Here is a 16,947-nt window from a genome sequence, read left to right as displayed (position 1 = left end):
TTTTTGAATTCTCCCGGTCGCACTCAGATAAATTTCTCGATTTAAATCTTGTTACGCGAAATACCCGAAAACTTAGAAATTTTCGAATAGAATCCATTTTTGGTGTCAAATTAATTTAAAATGTAACGAAAATATTTTATTCAAACACCGATTGATCGCAAAAAATTTTAATGGAGTGAATAAGGCTATTTTGGGATTTCTTAATACCGGATTTATAAAATGAAATTTTGGGTTGTTACACTATGATAGAAGGAAAAGACTTACAACTGATTTATGTCTTTAAATACTGTATAAGCCTTTAAAGGTGGTCTATACTAAGATAGACTTGGTAGAGTTTTAAGTCCATATTGAGATGGACTTGACAAGACATAAAAATCTATAATGCGATAAGACTTGTCAGAGTTAAAAGTCTATGTTGAGATAGATCTTGACAGGATGGAGGTCTATATTAAGATAGACATAACAAACTTGAATACTAGGGGTATTCATAAGAAGTTAAAGAGTTTGACTTTCGTAGAACCAACTTATTAGAGTTGGTGTGTGCATTAGAGTTCAAAATTTATCTAACTGGTTAGTTCAAGATTCATATCACTCTTGGGAAGAAAATTACTCAGTGTCACTATGTGTCAGTTCAAGTTCTCAAACACTGACATTAAGATCAACTTGTTTATATTGCTCAGACATTATTTCTTTAGCCTTCTACTTTGAATATATGGGGGATCATCATTTCTTGTGAATAGCTTAGACAAGTCTTTGCGTCTCAACTCAGAATTTGTGGGGGATTGTGGGAAAATCCTGAGAGAGGGAGAGAGAGAGAGAGAGAGAGAGAGAGAGAGAGAGAGAGAGAGAGAGAGAGAGAGAGAGAGAGAGAGAGAGAGAGAGAGATAGAGAGTTTGTTGGAAAATTAAAGAGAAAATACCACAACCTCTTATTTGTTTGTGGCTGACTTTTTCATAGCCTCTCATTTTATTATTGCCAGCACCTTTCTCTCACTTATGTGGCAGGAGTGGAGGAGTTGTTTATTATATAAACTGCTCCTGTGTAACACGCCAGATTTTAGGCATATTTTAAAACCGTTAAGCTTAAGAAAGAGATAACATCTAAACATTAAATAAAGCGGAAGTTAAACTCATAAAAATCGGGAAAGCGTTATGCCACACCTATACAACTATAGGTGCACAGGCTAAAGTCTAACCAAATCATCATTCATCAACAAAGTCATAATATTCAAGGCACACATGCCACAAGTCTAACTAAAGGACATAAAGGAGTTATGCTATCTATCCGTCTTCTTGCGCACTCGAGGGAACTACTCATCACTTGAAAACACAAGGGTAGCACCCGTTAGCGAAGAATGTTGGTACCCACCAATACACGTTAAGTATCATATCGTATAAGTATAGGGAAAATCAGTTTAGACAGTGGAATAGAATATATAATCTTTCAAAACGAGGAATCGAGACATCATAAGACTCATCATGTATACTCTCAATCAAAGACCAACAATAATGGTTACTTAATAACTCAATAAGACACCATACGATCACCGACCAAGAGATAACACCAAGCATGCTCATTAGCAATGAAAGACAATACCATATTCAACTTAAGTCATACTTTCCAAACAAGATAATTCAAAGATCACATATCAAATGACTAGTTCCAACCTTATGCCCTGTTCCAACCTTATGGCTACACCCGGCCTTATTTCAGTTCCAACCTTTACCACCGAGTGCCACCCTGTACATCGAGTCCAACCTTATTCCCCCTGGGACCATCGTCCCCCACCAATCATGCCACCAATCATTATACCGCCGAACTCTCAATACACGAGGGTACCATTAAATATCATAGTAACATACCACCGATCTCATGAGCAAAGCTCAGTAACAATACCACCAATCTCATAGTAACACATAGTCATCATCAAGAGGATTGAGGCTCATCAATAGTCCAATCAAGCATCAACGAACGTAAACAACATATGCACAAGATCATGTCAAGGAATCAATCGATAAAATTCAAGGAAGGATATGATTCAACCATCAAATTACGATACAGCAACAATAGACCTTAATCCAAAGGTTAACATGATTAACAACACAAGTTGCCAATAATCACAAGACAACGAAGGAAAAACGCATACTAGCATCAATCAATATCTTAACTAGCATGTGCATCAAAAGGAGAAACATAACGGTTCAATCGAATGTCAACACTTTCACATTAATCCAACGAATCACAAAGGTGGACCGTAAGCATGATTCAAGACTCCCAATCTTATAACAGATACTTAGGACACCGTTCTAGACGTACGAAACATCAAAGGAGACACACAATTACACAAGGATTCAACAAAACAGAGGCCAAAACACAACGTACCAGTGGTCGGAACGGTGGGTGGACAACCACCCGCCGACCCCCTTTTACACGTACCAGCGGGTGGAACCATGGGTGGGCCTCCACCCACGACTCTGCCCGCCGGTGCAAGCCACACCACCCGCGGGTGGAACGGCGAGTGGACAGCCACCCGCGGGTACACTCCTGTACCCACCATTTTCCCTTTGGAGAAAAACATCAACAATGCCAAGTCCAAGTCCAAAACACCACAAATCTCACACTCAACAAGGAAATGACTTGAACACATGAATATCTCAAAGAATAGAATTTATGAACCCTAGATACGCGCTCTAAACATGCATAAACACAAGATTATGCATCAAATCACTCACAACATCAAAAACAACCATAGAATGTCAAGAAATCATCATAACAAGTGTAAAATAGGTTTTGTAAAGTATGGGTTACCTTTGTAGACCACAAATCTGTTCCTTAGACTCCTAGACTTCTCCTTGGAGTTCCTCCTCACTCAAATCTTCTCAACAAAACCAATAACCACACAAAGAAAACCATTCTTAGATAAGGACCATGAAAGACTAACCAAAAACACTAGCTAAGTTAAGATCTTACCCTTCCTAATGCTTTAATGGTGGAAATGTGCAATCTTGAAGAGTTTCCTTGCAAGGAAGAAGGTGGACTTACTTGGCTTGGGAAGAAAGCTACTGTTCTAGAGAGAAGGTGGAGAGTTTAGAGTGTCTTGCCAAATGAGGGAAATGAAATGTGATCTTGCCAGGGAAAGGCTTGAATGCTAAGAAAATGTGAAAAGACAAGCATACCCTTACTAAAAAGGCTAGGAAGACAAAAGGCCATGTACAACTTATAAAGCTCAAAGTCCCTTTTTCTTTTGAATTAGTCAATTGATCAAGGGATTGGTCAATTTAAGTCCTCCGACTTTCAATTAAAGAACTGGAAGGGGAAATTCATGAGAAGGCTTAGAATTAATTACATAATTAATTCTATTTAAGGATTGGATTTTCGGGGTATCACATCCTACCACCTTTATCAAAACACACTCAACAATCATCTTCTTATCCTTCTTTCTTTATTCCCTCTGTGTAATCATCTGAGCAAAGTCAGGTTCACCTACACTATAGTTGGTGCGAACTAAGCGTATTTAGTCTATGTAACCTGTCGAAAGCGTGTCAGGGTTCTGACTGCACCGTTACCGGGCAAATAACACTTTTAAGGTAGTGTTAGTGTTATTATAACATGACACAGACTCCCTTTCAGTCTTACACTCGTGTTGTCCTGGTTCCTTAAAAGCTTTCTAGCCGCACGTTGACGTTGCTGCTATGTTTTCCAACAGGGTGGACTGTCCCCCTCCTGCAATGGATGATGACTTCGTGTCTTGGCTCTCGAGATGGTTATCCCAAGCTGGTATTGAAGCTAAGCTAAAATGCATTGCCATGTGTATTTGGAAAGGTAGGAATGGGTTTGTTTGGAACCGTAAATCTTGGCAGCCAACTAGAATTAAAGTGGAGGCATCTAATCTCTATCTTGATTGTCAGGAAAGATTGGTTCAGGGGGAGAATCACAGAACAAATGTGCCAGTTTTTGTTAATTTTCCATTGGTTAGCGAAGATATGATGTTTGTTTATGTAGATGAGGCGGTACGGTCTTCCCGGACTCATGCAATGCTTATTTTGGGGTTTTTGTGAAGGACAGGAATAGTGGGTTTGTGGCATCCAATAACGATCATATCCGGTGCTTGAATGACCCGCACTTAGCGGAAACTCTTGTCGTTAAGGAAGCTCTCTCATGGGTTTAGGAGAGAGGTTTTACAAAGGTATTGATTTATTTTGATTGCCAGGCCGTTTGTAAGTTGATGAATGGTACATCACCAGATTATTCATATCCAGGATGTGTGATTAGTGAGTGCCAGACTTATCAACGACACTTTGAAGTAGTGTCTTTTCAGTTTGTTCCTAAATCAGTGAATAAGTTCGCCCATGCTTTGGCAAGGGCCACTCGTTCTCAATCTGGTCCTCTTTGTTGGTTGTCTTCCATTCCCTCATGTATTGAACACTTATTTTAATGAAATCTTGTGGTGTTTCTTAAAAAAAAAAAAAAACAAAAAAAAAAAACAAAAAACATTAACCATACAAAATTTAGAAATTAAATTCTTTTAATTTCTAAGTGTAATTTCCTTAATTATAATTAAGGCAATGTGCAATATAATTATGGACATGAAGTTATAAAATTAATTATAATTTTTATTCCATAACTATATAACCTCAATGTTATTCATAAATACTTAGAAATATGGCTAAATACATCCATATACTTATTCACTATATTAATCATATAGATTTAAAATATTAAATTTTAATTTTAAATGCAATTATCTTAAGTATATATAAATCTAACAATATAAATTATATTTAAGAAAACTATTTTATAAAATTTGCCTGAATACATATTAATAAATATTATGTGTACATACAATGCATTATACAATTGTATAAGAAAATACATCATATTAGAGTCTAAATCGTCTCATACAAAATTTAAATTTTACATCTTTTGATTTCTAAGTATAATTTCATTAATTATTATTCATATTGTTGAAATTATAATATATAAAATATAATTAAGAATAAATATATATTTCATTTATAAATTTATCTAAATATGTACATAACTATTGACTATATTAACCGTAAAACAAATTAGTTTAAATTTTGTATGTTATAAAATACACAATTGACCAAATATATAGAATGTTCAACTATATTATTAGGTTATCCTTATCCCAGCAAGTAAACCCCTTTCAAGATTATATGAAAGGTAATGTGATTTTTTTAATTTTTTTAATTTTTTTAATTTTTTTTTTTGTTTTATTTTGTTAGCTTATGTGGCTTGCAAGCTTGCTATAATAAGAAGCTTACAAGCTTGACTTTTATAGTTTCATTTCCTATTTTATTTTTTTATATATTACTTTATTATATATTTATTCTTCCAAAATGCAGAACCCAGGAAAGTGAACCACTTTTGAAAGTGAGAGAGTATTGCAGGGATATAGAGAAAATAGTAAAGAATTTTCAAATTTGATAATGTGAAAGTGGGATCCACTTTTTAAAGTGGGAGGGTATTGCATGAATAAGGATAGCCTTATATCATACATTTTATTGCCTTTAATTTTTTGAATTTTTTTTAATATTCACGATAACCTAATTTCTTCGGTGCATCCACAACTAAAACACTAATTAGTATATAAAACTACATCAAAATGCATGAAAGTGGACCACTTTTGAAAGTGAGAGAGTATTGCAGGGATATAGAGAAAATAGTAAAGAATTTTCAAATTTGATGATGTGAAAGTGGATCCACTTTTAAAAGTGGGAGGGTATTGCATGAATAAGGATAGCTTTATATCATACAGTTTATTGCCTTTTATTTTTTGAATTTTTTTTAATATTCATGATAACCTAATTTCTTTTGTGCCTCCTGTAACACCTCGAAATTTTAAAACTTTTGAAACTTATATAATGAAGGTAAATTCTTATTAAATCCCAAAACATAATATAATAGAGTACGGGGTGCTATGCCACACCTGGGCTAGAGAACCCAGGTGCACAGGCCAACTAACTAATATCCTCGATAATGTAAATACATAAGCATGGCACGCAGGCCGAAAGGGAAAACTATCTACTCTACGCTCCAAATCTCTAGCGCGCTCCAGTGTCTACTTCTCTATGCCTGAAAGCCAAATATATCTGTTCAGCGAGAGATGCTGGTAACCCACTCCAACGCATTGAAATACATTATAGAGATAGGCGAAAGTGCACTCTAAACTCCCCACGTCTTTGCTTTTATTATTTGTGGGCAAAAGGCTGTCAGTCACAATCATAACCAATATCTTTTGCTCCGCAGTTAGCCACTTCCTATTTGGTCGTGTGGCCGAGGTGAACCCTTCCTCCTTTCCGAGTAGGTACCCGAGGTAGTCCTTGTACCCCAGGTTTTGGGTGCCGATCCACCCCTTTCGGTCGTAGTCTGACACACCCGTGGTGGTCAGTTTTAAGAGCTTGGCCAAGCGGCCTTCGGAAAGTATGATTTCCTTGCCTCGGACCTTGGCGGTGATTTCCAATTTATCACCTCGCTTGACGGCCACCAAGTGACGATAGAACTCTTTCACCAATTCGAGGTATGTATCCCCCTTTATGGTGAGATACGTATCCAAGAGCCCTTGGAAGTTAAGCATGTCGACCAACTCCGGAGAGAATTGGTCGGGTTCAAGAGCTTTACCTCCAATCACGGTGTAGTCGGCGCTGCTCCATTCTGGGGTGCGGGTTCCGAGGGGCTTTTTCGGCATGTTTGGGTGGGTAGTGTTTTCCGATGAACTTCCGGCGAGCTCCCGGTGGCGTTGCTTTCTCGACGGCGAGCGGGCGGCGCCGGGGTCTGGTCCTGGCGATGGCTCGACGTGCTGGCGGTGGTCTTGGGCGGAACCGAGCAGTGGTGAGGCATGTGGCAGCGGGGTGTGTCCGGGTGGGTGACGGACGGTGGTGGCGCCGCGGGTTGCCTCCGGGTGGCGATGGTGGTGTGCGGTGGTGCGTCGCCTGGGTGGCCGGCGGCGACTCGGCTGGTGACGGCGACGGGCAGTGGTGGTTGCTGGGGTGTTGTTGGGTCGGCGGGGAGGTGAGAGGGAGAGGAAGGGAGAGAGAGAGGGGGTGGGGGAATGTGGAAGAAGAAGAAGGGTTTTTGATTTGGGGATTTTTGTGGGTTTTAGGGATTTGTAGGGGTTTAAGAAGGGAGTGTTCCCTTAAGGTTTTAAGAAATACTCATGGCTTAGTGGTTAAGGACTTGGGTTTTTAAGTGGGAGGTTTAGGGTTCAATTCCCATTGGTGACACTTAGTCTTTTCCATTGTGTGACCCTTGTCTTTTTCCTTCTTTCGTCTCCTAATGGTAGAAGACTTGGTTTTTGTCCCCTTTTGTGCATAATCTAGTATTTTTCCCTTATGCTAAAATTAATTCTGATTTAGTTCTTTATTTATAATAATTCCGAAATAGCTAATCTAAGCAAGTAATTCTACTACGAGGGTGGTTACAAGGAATTTGCTAGTTATCCTAAGCAGAATTCATCTCCTTGGTTTTCTTCTGGTGGGTTTGCATGGTCCTCGTCCCATGGAGCCATGTCTCCTTCCTCGAGGTTGCTTTCGTTCTCGAGTTCGGCCTAGGTGCGGCTTATGATGAACACCTTTCCGGGGGCACCGTAGTTTCCTTGATGATTCGTGCCCCCGTGTTGGCCCATGGTTGTGGGGCGTGATTTCTGGGGTTGAGTGCATTGGAAGGCCTTGTGCCCTTCTTCCCCATAGTTGAAGCATCGCCAGGGGTTGCCCATGCAATCTTTGCCTCTATGGTTTTTGTTGCATTTTGGGCAAGGGAAGCTCCTTACGTTAGTTTCGTTGTTTCCTAGGGGTGGCCTCTGGCCAACTGGATGGCTTGGCCTTGTGTTAGCGTCGTTTCTCGTTCTCTTTATAGGTGGTGCTCCACCTCCTGTGTTCCTCTTTCGAATTTGTTCCTGAACCCCACGTTGCAGTAATTGGATCCGATAGAGATTTGCGGCACTGGAGTAAGCCTCGTTGAGGGTCCGGGGTCTGCTTACTACTAGTGCTTTGCGGGCTTCGAAGTTGAGACCCGATACAAACCTTTCTATTTTGGTTACCTCAGTGGGGACTAGTTCTGGTGCGAAGCGCGCTAGTTCGAGGAATCGTTTATGATATTCCATGACGGTGGTCGTTCCTTGTTTCAAGTGGAGGAACTCTTCGTGCATGGATGCTTTTACGTGTGTTGGATAGAATCGTTCTCGTAGTTGTGTTTTGAGGTTTTCCCAGTCGAACCCTGGTTCCTGTCTGTACGTGGGCCCCTCGTGGATCCACCAAAGGTCTGCCTCGTGTCCGAAATAGAATGAGGCTATCTCTACACGACGTTCCTCTGGGCATTCTACCAATCCTAGAATCTTGTCGAAGGTCCGGATCCATTCTTCGAGGAGTGTGGGGTCCTTGACTGACTTCTTGTTGGTGCCATGCTGATGGTTTTCGGGGCTATTTATTGTAATGATGAGTCAGTGTGTTGCACCCTTACCTTGGTGTGGTAAGCGTAGGGGAAGTTCTTTTTAAATTAGGGAGGGATAAAGTGAGGGGAGGTTATGTGTAGGTTTCACAATCTCACCGCGCATCTTAAGATTCCTGAGTCCTATGTTCCTAAATACTTAGAGTTCAAGCCTATTGTCCTAAAGTCTGATTTTAAGAGTTTTATCCTACGGTCAAACTTAGGCTCTGATACCAACTGTAACACCCCGAAATTTTAAAACTTTTGAAATTTATATAATGAAGGTAAATTCTTATTAAATCTCAAAACATAATATAATAGAGTACGGGGTGCTATGCCACACCTGGGCTAGAGAACCCAGGTGCACAGGCCAACTAACTAATATCCTCGATAATGTAAATACAGAAGCATGACACGCAGGCCGAAAGGGAAAACTATCTACTCTACGCTCCAAATCTCTAGCGCGCTCCAGTGTCTACTTCTCTGTGCCTGAAAGCCAAATATATCTGTTCAGCGGGAGATGCTGGTAACCCACTCCAACGCGTTGAAATACATTATAGATAGTTATATATAGATATACGAAAACCATTTTGAAGCAGGAAGCTATATACTTAGGAGACACTACTTTTAAAACCAAGAATAGACTCGACAGATAGGGATAAGCACATTCAACAGTTATAATCAAACATATAGAGATACTAGCATATATCCTATGGTCACAGATTCACTTCATCTCAGTCATATCATCATCTCAATTCGTATCTCATCACACACAAGCACACTTTGGTGGCGCCACAGGACCAATCGCATGCCCATACATGAGGATCAGCGCATATAGCTCTGACACGGCCCCGCAGCACCCTGCCTCGTATCGCAATACGAAGGGGTCGATCGCAACCGACCGATGAACCGCAGCTCATCATAATGTTTGATCGCAACCAAACAGTGGACCGCAGCCCAAGAGTAGTCATCTAACCGCAGCCAGAAATATGAACCGCAGCTCATGTAAAACGTTTGATCGCAACCAAACGGTGGACCGCAGCCCAAGAGTGTAATTCTGACCGCAGCCAGCTTCTGAACCGCAGCTCAGGAATAACCAATTTGATCGCAACCAAATTGGGGTATCATGCACACATAACACATAACAAGCACATGCAACCCATATTAATATATTGGGAGAGGGGAGAAAACGTATAATGAAACCTATGCGTGGTCATCCACATACTAGGAATAATCCTAAGGGGTTCATACTTCTTTCACCTAGGCCAACGGGATACCAATTCAACTAGCATGCGATATATATAAGACTCATTTATCCTACGAATGGTACCCGAAACATCAAACTAGACTTTAGGCACGATAAACGGAGTCCGTTGGGACACCACGAGGGTCGGGGAAACATCAAACGGGGAAGCAGGAGTCCCGAAGTGGGCAATTTCCAGCGGGTAGCCGGTGGGTGGTGGACCACCCGCAGGCTGCCCGCCGGCGTAAGGTCTCCGGGCAGCGGGTGCCCGGCGGGCAGTCGCCTGCCCGCCGGCTGCCCGCTGCCGGCGACGTCTTTCTCGGGCAGCGGGTAGGTGGTGGGTCCCCCTACCCCCCACTGACTCTTCATCAAAATAAACGTCCCGGGATCCGTTGTGGAACCCGAAACCATGCTTAGACACTTTTAAACGCAATTGATGACACCACGTATACAATTAATGGATCAAAAGCAAGAATCATATAGCACATATCCTATCATGACTTCTAAACATAATCAACACCCGAACATGCGAAATCCCACCCAATTATATCAAAATAACACAATACGAAATTCTCAATTTTAACCTAGGGCTCTAATCATATTCAAATCAATAAAATCATAGTTCATCTTTTAATTGCCAAAACTTCAAGATTCATCAAGAACATCACATAATCATCAAGAACCTCTTATCATCATCAAGATCCTGAAGATCACACATAAAATCATCTCATAATCGCCAAGAACATATCATAAACGATTCATCAAGACACGAATATAGAGAGGAGGCCAAAGAAGATAATTATAGCAAGGAAAATAGGTTTTGTTGAGACATGGGTTACCTCTTAGCCTTAATTAATTTCCTTGGCTATGAAGGGTCTTTCTTTAAGATTCCTTCTTTCTTGATTTCTCATAGGGGATTCTTGGAACTTCTTGTGTGGTGAGAGATTATTGTGGTGTGGGTTCTAGGTGCCTCCTATGCCCCCTATTTATATACCTAAGAGTCCCTAATCAGGGTTAGTTCTATTCCTTCTAGAACTAGGGGATTGGGTTTAGGGATAAGGGCTCATGGACTATGGTGGGCCTTTTCTTAATTAATTATTGGAATTTAGTCATTTCTTTTGTGTAATTGATTAAATGATTAATTGGTAGAGTTAATACCTCCAATGGTCCTCCGAGTATTAGCCATATACCAGCTGTGGTCATCCGACTTTTAAACGACCACGAGACGTCCTCCAAGTTTTAAAAAGTTACCACCTGAGGTCCTCCGTTACATTTTCTGTCAAATAGGTGTTAAGTTGGAGGGAAAACTTGTCATTTCTCATTTCAGAGTTTTTAAAACAAAAAACAAAAAAAAATGGGGTCCGCCATGGGAGGCCTTCCTAGTGGCTCTGAAATGGCTTCGAAGCCGGAGTAGGTGGAATCGAAATGGGGTCTAACTATGGAGGGTTTTCTGGAGGCTCATTGCCGTTTGAAGCTATAGGTGGAGGTCCCGGATGGATTCGGGTCTAGCTCTTGTTTTTCAACCTACCACTGGAAGAAAAAAAAAAAAAAAAAAAAAAAAAAAGAGTTTTAACACATCTTCCTAGCAGATTGAGATTTTGTAATTGTCTTCTTTGATCCTTCCCAGTCTACAGATTATGTTTCAAAAAACCCTTTTTTGTATAAATTTAATAAGTAAGGGTTTTGAGGAAGAAGAGAAATCAGAAGAGTCGACCAGTGGAAGAAGCATAACCAGGCAGATCTGCTGCGAAGCCATTATTGCCACTCCAGAATTGATCATTTATTGACATTTTCATAAAGTTTCTTGATAAATTTAGGGCATTGTTGTTATTGTCTTCTTCTAGCTTCACATTTAGCATATTAGATGCCCCACGTACCGCCGGTTTCAAAGGGTCCACCGCCGCCAGAGACAGCAATGCCGGTAGTAGTGTGCTCCCTGCAGAATCTCCATCTAAAATTATCGGAGACAGGAATGCCGCATCCATTAGTGTTTTTTTTCTTTTAAAAAACACTAAACTGAGAAATTACAAGTTTACCCTCCAACTTAACACCTATTTGACAGAAAATGTAACGGAGGACCTCGGGTGGAAACTTTTTAAAACATGTAGGACATCTCGTGGTCGTTTAAATGTCGGATGACTATAGCTGGTGTATGGCTAATACTCGGAGGACCATGAGAGGTATTAACTCCTAATTAGTATATAAACCTACATCAAAAGTATTGTAAACACAAAAAAAAAAAAATTAAAAAAAAATTTAAAAAAAAAAAATTAAAAATAATGATGATGATGATGATGATGATGATGATGATGATGAGAAGTTGAATTGACTAATGAAATACTTTTAATTACAATCACATAATTTAACAACATTCCATAAATATATTACGTAGACCAAACGGAGCCAACCTTTGAAGATAGCAATCGTTATGCGTTGGACCCGTGTCCAGCATGCTTGCTGGACACGGGTAACAGTGCCGTTAGGCACTGTTATTTCTTTTTTTTTTTTTTTTTTTTTTTTTTTAATTTCAGACTGCTTCATTGTAAGAGTATATATTCATAATTTTATTACTATATGTTAATAACTATACATTCATAACTCCATAACTGTACGTTCATAACTCTATAACTGTACATTCATAACTCCATAACTGTACATTCATAATTCCATAACTGTACATTCATAACTCCATAATTGTACATTCATAATTTTCGAAGCTCTATGTTCACAATTTTAGAGCTCTATGTTCATAATTTTATCACTATATGTTCATAATTGTAAGTTCATAATGTTAGAGCTCTTTGTTTATAATTTGATCAATAACTGTACATTCATAATTCCATACTGTAGATTCATAATCTCATAACTGTAGATTCATAACTCCATAACTGTAGATTCATAACTCTATAATTGTACATTCATAACTCGATAACTGTACATTCATAATCTTCGAAGCTCTATATTCACAATTTTAAAGCTCCATGGTCATAATTTTATCACTATATATGTTCATAATTGTAAGTTCATAATGTTAGAGCTCTGTGTTCATAATTTCATAATTGCATAACTGTATATTCATAATGGAATAACTGTACATTCATAACGGCATAACTGTACATTCATAATCCAAAAAAAAAAAAATAACGCCGTTAACGGCAAAACGCGCGCAAATTTTTTTTTTTAACTAAATGACGCGTTTTTTTTAAAAAACGACGTCGTTTTGGGCCCGTGTCCACAATTCAATGTGGACACGGGTCCAGGGCATAATTTGCCTGAAGATAGAGATCCGTGTGGCTTTCAAAAATATATCTTTACTTGAATTTTTTTGTCCATACTCGAGGCAATCCATGTTTTATAGCATACTTTCTTACGTACATAGTTCTTGACTACTTTCTCATTGCGTTGGTTCATCGAATGTTTTGGGCTATTTATGTTAGGAGATGTACGCCACAATTGGTATCTGTGGTGTAACTGTAAGCTAAGCAAGAAGAATATATAAAAACAATATATTGCCTCTAACTGTAAGTTGGTTAAATCGCTCTATGGTTTAAAACAAGCGCCTAAGCAGTGGCACGAGAAATTTGACCATGCGATGTTAACTAACGGGTTTAAAATAAACGAAAATGACAAATGTGTCTACGTTAAGAAACGATAGACGGCTACGTCATTCTTTGTTTATATGTCGATGATATTCTCATCGTTGGTAGTAATGATCGGATGATCAAGTCTACCAAAAACATGTTAAATGCGAGATTTGACATAAAAGGATATGGGTTTGGCTGATTTAATCCTTGTGATTTGAATCATTAGAAGACCTAATGGCCTTGTGTTGAGCCAATCACATTATATTGACAAAATCCTTGGAAAGTTTAACAAGGATGATGGTCAAATGGCTAGAACACCGTTTGATACAAACATTCATCTAACCAAGAACCACGGAGAAGGTATTTCACAAGTGGAATATGCTTAGGTTATTAGTAGTTTGATGTATCTTATGAGCTGTACTAGGCCGGATATTGCCTATGCGGTTAGTAAACTCAGTAGATATACGAGTAACCCCGGTGCTATGCACTGGAAGGCAATAGTAATGGTTATGAGATACTTGAGGTATACTCGTGATTTTGGACTGCACTACGGGAGATATCCCGCTGTACTTGAAGGGCATAGCGACGCGAACTGGATATCTGATATTAAGGACTCTAAGTCCACGAGTGGCTACGTGTTTACACTAGCCAGTGCATGGAAATCCTCTAAGCAAACTGTGATAGCTAGATCCATGATGGAATCTGAGGTGATAGTCTTGGACAAAGGTTGTGAAGAGGCTGAATGGCTACGCCATTTTATAGAGGATATTCCTGATTGGGAAAGATCGGTACCTCCAATATGTGTGCATTGCGATAGTCAAGTCACAATTGGGAGAGTACAGAGTCATATGTATAATGGTAAGTCTAGACATGTGCGTCGAAGACATAATACCATTAGACAACTGCTCACAACTGGTGTTGTCTCGATTGACTACGTAAAGTCAAAAGACAATATAGCGGATCCGCTGACCAAAGGGTTAGGCAAAGAAGTTGTGGAGAAGTTGACACGAGGAATGGGTCTAATGCCCTTGGACTAAAAGTTCTATAGTGGATATCCAACCTAGCTGGCACCTAGGTTCAATGGGACAACTAAATTATGGAACGGAGCGTGTCACTGTGGGGGTCTCGGACTTCCTACTACTCCTCGTTAAAACAGTGACTCCCGCACGAGGCTAGCATGTTGATGCTTTAATGATTCTTGAGTATGCGGGATACTCAAGAAAGAATCACCTATGTAAGAGAGAAGTGAGGGTCGCTTCAAAGGAGAATTGATGGGCAACAATTCTTTAGGAACTCTCGCAGAACCAGGAACGGTGACCCACGACCCAAACGGGCACACTCGCGAGAACAAGAGCATGGTTGGGAGGTTCCTGTGTGAGATATGTCGTCGTCTACACAAATGGCAGTCGGTTCAAAGATATCGCGTTCTACCGTATAGCCAGTAGAGTAAACATGTCTTCACAAGTGAAGGTTCAAAGGGTATAGTGACTCCCTACCTATCCTATGCAGGGATCGACCGTTTGCACACAGTTGTTTCTGATTTCAAAATACCCTGAAAATCAATTTTTCATTCATGTGGGGATTGTTGGAAAAATAGCTTAAAATGGCATGTTAAGTGACTATTTTGTGGTACAATTATCAGTGGGGTCCACTTCTGATTTGGGTCGGGTCAAAGTGGATTCCGGTTCTTCGTAGTGGACGGAGAGATTGATATATTGTACGCTCAAAACAGATAATGGGTGAATGAGATATTGATTCTCAAAGTAGACCCATTTGAGTTGGAAAATAAAGGGAAAAAGTGGGTTTTTGTCCCACATTGGTTTGAAAAGAGGATTTGCCCCCCTTTTTATACAAGAGCTCCTTTAGAACTTGTAAAATTGTATAGCATAGAAGCTCTCTCGTGCGTGCGGGGTAGGGGGAATGCATCTCAAATTCTAACTAGAAACGAGATAGAAAAGGCTTGATTCAAGCTCGAGGTCGTGTATGCCGGCACCTTGCCTAGGCCACAACCACAACGCTCCTACCACTTTTGGGAGGTGGCAAGTAAGATTTTAAGGAAAGAGTGATCGTTTGACTCTTGCTAAAAACTCAATACCAAAAACTAGCCAAATTCTCCATATTTCCTTCCCTTACTTTCCAGAAAAAATAATAATCTTATTTTATTAGATTAATTTTTTTTTTCACCAACGGATATCCAACACTAAGTTCACCAAATATATATATATATATATATATATATATATATATATATATATATATATTACCTCTAAACCACGCACCATAATCTTTTTTCTTAAAATTTGCCTCAACTAAACCATGATCCATATTTTAGGATGGATTATTGATAAATATTATATTTAATATACTGTAGATTCATTTTTAATTTGATATACTAAATGATTATTTTTAGGTAATGCACTAACATTAAACATGCACTACATTATGAATGAATTAAAAAAAAAATAAAAAAATAAAAAAAAAAGCATGTATATCTAAAACTAACGTGTATGTTAGTGACCCACATTACAATATGGGCAACAATGCACGGACAGTATGAAGATTGTTTTTTCAAATGCTTATAGATTAGTGTTCACAATAACATCAATTTTCTCTTCATGAAATTAAAAAAATTAACTCCTACCTCTTGTAGTTGATAATTTTTTTTTATTACTCCTATTTTATTTATATGTTATGCTTATTATTCATGGGTCAAACAACTCTTTCTTCTTTAATTTGTTTATTTATTTATTTATTTATTATTATTATTATTATTATTATTGTTTTTAAATTTTGATTTTTTAAAATTTAATAGTACTATTAATATAGTTTCAAAATATATAAATTTTAAGTACTAAAACTTTATATTATTAAAAATTGAATTGAAAATAATTTTGGTGAAACATCACTAATTGAAGTAGAAATATAAAATGATATGAAAGTAGTGTAATAGTAAAGTTAAACATAAATCTGCACGAACTTAACTCATTGGTTGAGTATGCAGCATTTGTGAGAAGAGATCAAAGTTTGAAATTCGCCAAGGGCAGTGTGGAAAATATGCTTAAAGTGGGTAGATCCTTTTATGCGTACTGGCATTTGGTCATGTTTGCTGAGTCATTGGATCACCGTGATTTGTATTCTCTCAAATACTCTATCAAGTTGGAATGTGGGGGTATTTGGGGCCGAGGATTCAATTTTTTTTTTATTTTTTTTTTTTATTTTTTTGTTTTAGAAGAAGAAAAGTTAAAAATAAGTCATCCAAAACATAACCACAAAATGCATCAAGAGGCAAGAGCACTTATCCACATCTTTAATTTTCAGAGATGAAATGCGGAGGGTATAAATCACAATCCATTGGTTTTTATCATGGATGCAATCAATGGTCAGAGAATCTAAGCAGAATGACACACGCTGGCATGGCGCTGAGTCAGCACCCATGCCATCTACAGGGGACAGTAGATTATCTTGCCACGTGTCACCCCAATCATGAGCAACAATAACTACGCTATGACTGAACATAATTTAATCTCCAAAAGGAATTACTCAAAACAATAAATAAAATAAAATAATTAATGGTCGTTAAATTGGTTGGCACGAGGAACGGGCCGGGCTCGACACTTTATCTTTTCCACATCATCACTGTCCTTTATATCCACAGGAAAAAAAATAATTCTA

The 16,947-nt window shown here is 38.8% G+C and overlaps 1 long non-coding RNA gene across 1 annotated transcript in view; it reads left to right on the top strand.

Moving 5' to 3' along the window:
• Window positions 1-220: 220 nt before the first annotated feature.
• The window catches only part of LOC109168316, a 20,769-nt gene continuing 4,042 nt past the window's right edge, over window positions 221-16,947 (top strand). The window contains exons 1-2 of the long non-coding RNA XR_002052066.1: window positions 221-231; window positions 5,074-5,083. This is a non-coding gene — a long non-coding RNA (uncharacterized LOC109168316). The remainder of the gene's footprint in view (window positions 232-5,073; window positions 5,084-16,947) is intronic.

This window comes from Ipomoea nil, unplaced genomic scaffold (genome assembly GCF_001879475.1).
Source record: "Ipomoea nil cultivar Tokyo-kokei standard unplaced genomic scaffold, Asagao_1.1 scaffold3195, whole genome shotgun sequence".
Taxonomy (NCBI): Eukaryota; Viridiplantae; Streptophyta; class Magnoliopsida; order Solanales; family Convolvulaceae; genus Ipomoea; species Ipomoea nil.
The sequence above is the reverse complement of the archived record's forward strand: the minus strand, read 5'-3'. Positions and strand labels throughout refer to the sequence as shown.